The following is a 7,879-nucleotide window of genomic DNA, read 5'->3' as shown; positions in this document are numbered from 1 at the left end:
ACCCTTACCCTCAGCTAGTATAGTAACCCTTACCTTCAGCTAGTATAGTAACCCTTACCTTCAGCTAGTATAGTAACCCTTACCTTCAGCTAGTATAGTAACCCTTACCCTCAGCTAGTATAGTAACCCTTACCTTCAGCTAGTATAGTAACCCTTACCTTCAGCTAGTATAGTAACCCTTACCTTCAGCTAGTATAGTAACCCTTACCTTCAGCTAGTATAGTAACCCTTACCTTCAGCTAGTATAGTAACCCTTACCTTCAGCTAGTATAGTAACCCTTACCTTCAGCTAGTATAGTAACCCATACCTTCAGCTAGTATAGTAACCCTTACCTTCAGCTAGTATAGTAACCCTTACCTTCAGCTAGTATAGTAACCCTTATCTTCAGCTAGTATAGTAACCCTTACCTTCAGCTAGTATAGTAACCCTTACCTTCAGCTAGTATAGTAACCCTAGTATAGTAACCCTTACCTTCAGCTAGTATAGTAACCCTTACCTTCAGCTAGTATAGTAACCCTTACCTTCAGCTAGTATAGTAACCCTTACCTTCAGCTAGTATAGTAACCCTTATCTTCAGCTAGTATAGTAACCCTTACCTTCAGCTAGTATAGTAACCCTTACCTTCAGCTAGTATAGTAACCCTTACATTCAGCTAGTATAGTAACCCTTACCTTCAGCTAGTATAGTAACCCTTACCTTCAGCTAGTATAGTAACCCTTACCTTCAGCTAGTATAGTAACCCTTACCTTCAGCTAGTATAGTAACCCTTACCCTAAGCTAGTATAGTAACCCTTACATTCAGCTAGTATAGTAACCCTTACCTTCAGCTAGTATAGTAACCCTTACCCTCAGCTAGTATAGTAACCCTTACCTTCAGCTAGTATAGTAAACCTTACCCTCAGCTAGTATAGTAACCCTTACCTTCAGCTAGTATAGTAACCCTTACCTCAGCTAGTATAGTAACCCTTACCTTCAGCTAGTATAGTAACCCTTACCTTCAGCTAGTATAGTAACCCTTACCTTCAGCTAGTATAGTAACCCTTACCTTCAGCTAGTATAGTAACCCTTACCTTCAGCTAGTATAGTAACCCTTACCTTCAGCTAGTATAGTAACCCTTACCTTCAGCTAGTATAGTAACCCTTACCTTCAGCTAGTATAGTAACCCTTACCTTCAGCTAGTATAGTAACCCTTACCCTCAGCTAGTATAGTAACCCTTACATTCAGCTAGTATAGTAACCCTTACCTTCAGCTAGTATAGTAACCCTTACCTTCAGCTAGTATAGTAACCCTTAACTTCAGCTAGTATAGTAACCCTTACACTCAGCTAGTATAGTAACCCTTACCTTCAGCTAGTATAGTAACCCTTACCTTCAGCTAGTATAGTAACCCTTACCCTCCGCTAGTATAGTAACCCTTACCTTCAGCTAGTATAGTAACCCTTACCCTCAGCTAGTATAGTAACCCTTACCTTCAGCTAGTATAGTAACCCTTACCTTCAGCTAGTATAGTAACCATTACCCTCAGCTGGTATAGTAACCCTTACCTTCAGCTAGTATAGTAACCCTTACCTTCAGCTAGTATAGTAACCCTTACCTTCAGCTAGTATAGTAACCCTTACCTTCAGCTAGTATAGTAACCCTTACCCTCAGCTAGTATAGTAACCCTTACCTTCAGCTAGTACAGTAACCCTTACCTTCAGCTAGTATAGTAACCCTTACCTTCAGCAAGTATAGTAACCCTTACCTTCAGCTAGTATAGTAACCCTTACCTTCAGCTAGTATAGTAACCCTTACACTCAGCTAGTATAGTAACCCTTACCTTCAGCTAGTATAGTAACCCTTACCCTCAGCTAGTATAGTAACCCTTACCTTCAGCTAGTATAGTAACCCTTACCTTCAGCTAGTATAGTAACCCTTACCTTCAGCTAGTATAGTAACCCTTACCCTCAGCTAGTATAGTAACCATTATATTCAGCTAGTATAGTAACCCTTACCTTCAGCTAGTATAGTAACCCTAGTATAGTAACCCTTACCTTCAGCTAGTATAGTAACCCTTACCTTCAGCTAGTATAGTAATCATTACCTTCAGCTAGTATAGTAACCCTTACCTTCAGCTAGTATAGTAACCCTTACCTTCAGCTAGTATAGTAACCCTTACCTTCAGCAGTATAGTAACCCTTACCTTCAGCTATTATAGTAACCCTTACCCTCAGCTAGTATAGTAACCCTTACCTTCAGCTAGTATAGTAACCCTTACCTTCAGCTAGTATAGTAACCCTTACCTTCAGCTAGTATAGTAACCCTTACCTTCAGCTAGTATAGTAACCCTTACCTTCAGCTAGTATAGTAAATCTACCCTGACTACTGCTCTAACCCTTACCTTCAGCTAGTATAGTAACCCTTACCCTCAGCTAGTATAGTAACCCTTACCTTCAGCTAGTATAGTAACCCTTACCTTCAGCTAGTATAGTAACACTTACCTTCAGCTAGTATAGTAACCCTTACCTTCAGCTAGTATAGTAACACTTACCTTCAGCTAGTATAGTAACCCTTACCCTCAGCTAGTATAGTAACCCTTACCTTCAGCTAGTATAGTAACCCTTACCTTCAGCTAGTATAGTAACCCTTACCTTCAGCTAGTATAGTAACCCTTACCTTCAGCTAGTATAGTAACCCTTACCTTCAGCTAGTATAGTAACCCTTACCTTCAGCTAGTATAGTAACCCTTACCTTCAGCTATTATAGTAACCATTACATTCAGCTAGTATAGTAACCCTTACCCTCAGCTAGTATAGTAACCCTTACCTTCAGCTAGTATAGTAACCCTTACCTTCAGCTAGTATAGTAACCCTTACCTTCAGCTAGTATAGTAACCCTTACCTTCAGCTAGTATAGTAACACTTACCCTCAGCTAGTATAGTAACACTTACCCTCAGCTAGTATAGTAACCCTTACCCTCAGCTAGTATAGTAACCCTTACCTTCAGCTAGTATAGTAACACTTACCTTCAGCTAGTATAGTAACCCTTACCCTCAGCTAGTATAGTAACCCTTACCTTCAGCTAGTATAGTAACACTTACCTTCAGCTAGTATAGTAACCCTTACCTTCAGCTAGTATAATAACTCTACCCTGACTATGCTCTAACCCTTACCTTCAGCTAGTATAGTAACCCTTACCCTCAGCTAGTATAGTAACCCTTACCTTCAGCTAGTATAGTAACCCTTACCTTCAGCTAGTACAGTAAACCTTACCCTCAGCTAGTATAGTAACCCTTACCCTCAGCTAGTATAGTAACCCTTACATTCAGCTAGTATAGTAACCCTTACCCTCAGCTAGTATAGTAACCCTTACCTTCAGCTAGTATAGTAACCCTTACCTTCAGCTAGTATAGTAACCCTTACCTTCAGCTAGTATAGTAACCCTTACCTTCAGCTAGTATAGTAACCCTTACCCTCAGCTAGTATAATAACCCTTACCTTCAGCTAGTATAGTAACCCTTACCTTCAGCTAGTATAGTAACTCTAACCTTCAGCTAGTATAGTAACCCTTACCCTCAGCTAGTATAATAACCCTTACCCTCAGCTAGTATAGTAACCCTTACCTTCAGCTAGTATAGTAACCCTTACCTTCAGCTAGTATAGTAACCCTTACCTTCAGTTAGTATAGTAACCCTTACCCTAAGCTAGTATAGTAACCCTTACATTCAGCTAGTATAGTAACCCTTACCTTCAGCTAGTATAGTAACCCTTACCCTCAGCTAGTATAGTAACCCTTACCTTCAGCTAGTATAGTAAACCTTACCCTCAGCTAGTATAGTAACCCTTACCTTCAGCTAGTATAGTAACCCTTACCTTCAGCTAGTATAGTAACCCTTACCTTCAGCTAGTATAGTAACCCTTACCTTCAGCTAGTATAGTAACCCTTACCTTCAGCTAGTATAGTAACCCTTACCTTCAGCTAGTATAGTAACCCTTACCTTCAGCTAGTATAGTAACCCTTACCTTCAGCTAGTATAGTAACCCTTACCTTCAGCTAGTATAGTAACCCTTACCTTCAGCTAGTATAGTAACCCTTACCTTCAGCTAGTATAGTAACCCTTACCCTCAGCTAGTATAGTAACCCTTACATTCAGCTAGTATAGTAACCCTTACCTTCAGCTAGTATAGTAACCCTTACCTTCAGCTAGTATAGTAACCCTTAACTTCAGCTAGTATAGTAACCCTTACACTCAGCTAGTATAGTAACCCTTACCTTCAGCTAGTATAGTAACCCTTACCTTCAGCTAGTATAGTAACCCTTACCCTCCGCTAGTATAGTAACCCTTACCTTCAGCTAGTATAGTAACCCTTACCCTCAGCTAGTATAGTAACCCTTACATTCAGCTAGTATAGTAACCCTTACCTTCAGCTAGTATAGTAACCATTACCCTCAGCTGGTATAGTAACCCTTACCTTCAGCTAGTATAGTAACCCTTACCTTCAGCTAGTATAGTAACCCTTACCTTCAGCTAGTATAGTAACCCTTACCTTCAGCTAGTATAGTAACCCTTACCCTCAGCTAGTATAGTAACCCTTACCTTCAGCTAGTATAGTAACCCTTACCTTCAGCTAGTATAGTAACCCTTACCTTCAGCAAGTATAGTAACCCTTACCTTCAGCTAGTATAGTAACCCTTACCTTCAGCTAGTATAGTAACCCTTACACTCAGCTAGTATAGTAACCCTTACCTTCAGCTAGTATAGTAACCCTTACCCTCAGCTAGTATAGTAACCCTTACCTTCAGCTAGTATAGTAACCCTTACCTTCAGCTAGTATAGTAACCCTTACCTTCAGCTAGTATAGTAACCCTTACCCTCAGCTAGTATAGTAACCATTATATTCAGCTAGTATAGTAACCCTTACCTTCAGCTAGTATAGTAACCCTAGTATAGTAACCCTTACCTTCAGCTAGTATAGTAACCCTTACCTTCAGCTAGTATAGTAATCATTACCTTCAGCTAGTATAGTAACCCTTACCTTCAGCTAGTATAGTAACCCTTACCTTCAGCTAGTATAGTAACCCTTACCTTCAGCCAGTATAGTAACCCTTACCTTCAGCTATTATAGTAACCCTTACCCTCAGCTAGTATAGTAACCCTTACCTTCAGCTAGTATAGTAACCCTTACCTTCAGCTAGTATAGTAACCCTTACCTTCAGCTAGTATAGTAACCCTTACCTTCAGCTAGTATAGTAACCCTTACCTTCAGCTAGTATAGTAAATCTACCCTGACTACTGCTCTAACCCTTACCTTCAGCTAGTATAGTAACCCTTACCCTCAGCTAGTATAGTAACCCTTACCTTCAGCTAGTATAGTAACCCTTACCTTCAGCTAGTATAGTAACCCTTACCTTCAGCTAGTATAGTAACCCTTACCTTCAGCTAGTATAGTAACACTTACCTTCAGCTAGTATAGTAACCCTTACCCTCAGCTAGTATAGTAACCCTTACCTTCAGCTAGTATAGTAACCCTTACCTTCAGCTAGTATAGTAACCCTTACCTTCAGCTAGTATAGTAACCCTTACCTTCAGCTAGTATAGTAACCCTTACCTTCAGCTAGTATAGTAACCCTTACCTTCAGCTAGTATAGTAACCCTTACCTTCAGCTATTATAGTAACCATTACATTCAGCTAGTATAGTAACCCTTACCCTCAGCTAGTATAGTAACCCTTACCTTCAGCTAGTATAGTAACCCTTACCTTCAGCTAGTATAGTAACCCTTACCTTCAGCTAGTATAGTAACCCTTACCTTCAGCTAGTATAGTAACACTTACCCTCAGCTAGTATAGTAACACTTACCCTCAGCTAGTATAGTAACCCTTACCCTCAGCTAGTATAGTAACCCTTACCTTCAGCTAGTATAGTAACACTTACCTTCAGCTAGTATAGTAACCCTTACCCTCAGCTAGTATAGTAACCTTACCTTCAGCTAGTATAGTAACACTTACCTTCAGCTAGTATAGTAACCCTTACCTTCAGCTAGTATAATAACTCTACCCTGACTACTGCTCTACCCTTACCTTCAGCTAGTATAGTAACCCTTACCCTCAGCTAGTATAGTAACCCTTACCTTCAGCTAGTATAGTAACCCTTACCTTCAGCTAGTACAGTAAACCTTACCCTCAGCTAGTATAGTAACCCTTACCCTCAGCTAGTATAGTAACCCTTACATTCAGCTAGTATAGTAACCCTTACCCTCAGCTAGTATAGTAACCCTTACCTTCAGCTAGTATAGTAACCCTTACCTTCAGCTAGTATAGTAACCCTTACCTTCAGCTAGTATAGTAACCCTTACCTTCAGCTAGTATAGTAACCCTTACCCTCAGCTAGTATAATAACCCTTACCTTCAGCTAGTATAGTAACCCTTACCTTCAGCTAGTATAGTAACTCTAACCTTCAGCTAGTATAGTAACCCTTACCCTCAGCTAGTATAATAACCCTTACCCTCAGCTAGTATAGTAACCCTTACCTTCAGCTAGTATAGTAACCCTTACCTTCAGCTAGTATAGTAACCCTTACCTTCAGTTAGTATAGTAACCCTTACCCTCAGCTAGTATAGTAACCCTTACCTTCAGCTAGTATAGTAACCCTTACCTTCAGCTAGTATAGTAACCCTTACCTTAAGCTAGTATAGTAACCCTTACCTTCAGCTAGTATAGTAACCCTTACCTTCAGCTAGTATAGTAACCCTTACCTTCAGCTAGTATAGTAACCCTTACCTTCAGCTAGTATAGTAACCCTTACCTTCAGCTAGTATAGTAACCCTTACCTTCAGCTAGTATAATAACTCTACCCTGACTACTGCTCTAACCCTTACCTTCAGCTAGTATAGTAACCCTTACCTCAGCTAGTATAGTAACCCTTACCTTCAGCTAGTATAGTAACCCTTACCTTCAGCTAGTATAGTAACCCTTACCCTCAGCTAGTATAGTAACCCTTACCCTCAGCTAGTATAGTAACCCTTACCTTCAGCTAGTATAGTAACCCTTACCTTCAGCTAGTATAGTAACCCTTACCTTCAGCTAGTATAGTAACCCTTACCTTCAGCTAGTATAGTAACCCTTACCTTCAGCTAGTATAGTAACCCTTACCTTCAGCTAGTGTAGTAACCCTTACCTTCAGCTAGTATAGTAACCCTTACCTTCAGCTAGTATAGTAACCCTTACCTTCAGCTAGTATAGTAACCCTTACCCTCAGCTAGTATAGTAACCCTTACCTTCAGCTAGTATAGTAACCCTTACCTTCAGCTAGTATAGTAACCCTTACCTTCAGCTAGTATAGTAACCCTTACCTTCAGCTAGTATAGTAACCCTTACCTTCAGCTAGTATAGTAACCCTTACCTTCAGCTAGTATAGTAACCCTTACCTTCAGCTAGTATAGTAACCCTTACCTTCAGCTAGTATAGTAACCCCTTACCTTCAGCTAGTATAGTAACCCTTACCTTCAGCTAGTATAGTAACCCTTACCTCAGCTAGTATAGTAACCCTTACCTTCAGCTAGTATAGTAACCCTTACCTTCAGCTAGTATAGTAACCCTTACCTTCAGCTAGTATAGTAACCCTTACCTTCAGCTAGTATAGTAACCCTTACCTTCAGCTAGTATAGTAACCCTTACCTCAGCTAGTATAGTAACCCTTACCTTCAGCTAGTATAGTAACCCTTACCTTCAGCTAGTATAGTAACCCTTACCTTCAGCTAGTATAGTAACCCTTACCTCAGCTAGTATAGTAACCCTTACCTTCAGCTAGTATAGTAACCCTTACCTTCAGCTAGTATAGTAACCCTTACCTCAGCTAGTATAGTAACCATTACCTTCAGCTAGTATAGTAACCCTT

Source organism: Coregonus lavaretus (genome assembly GCF_964263955.1).
Source record: "Coregonus lavaretus genome assembly, chromosome: 16".
Taxonomy (NCBI): Eukaryota; Metazoa; Chordata; class Actinopteri; order Salmoniformes; family Salmonidae; genus Coregonus; species Coregonus lavaretus.
Note: the sequence above shows the minus strand (reverse complement) of the source record.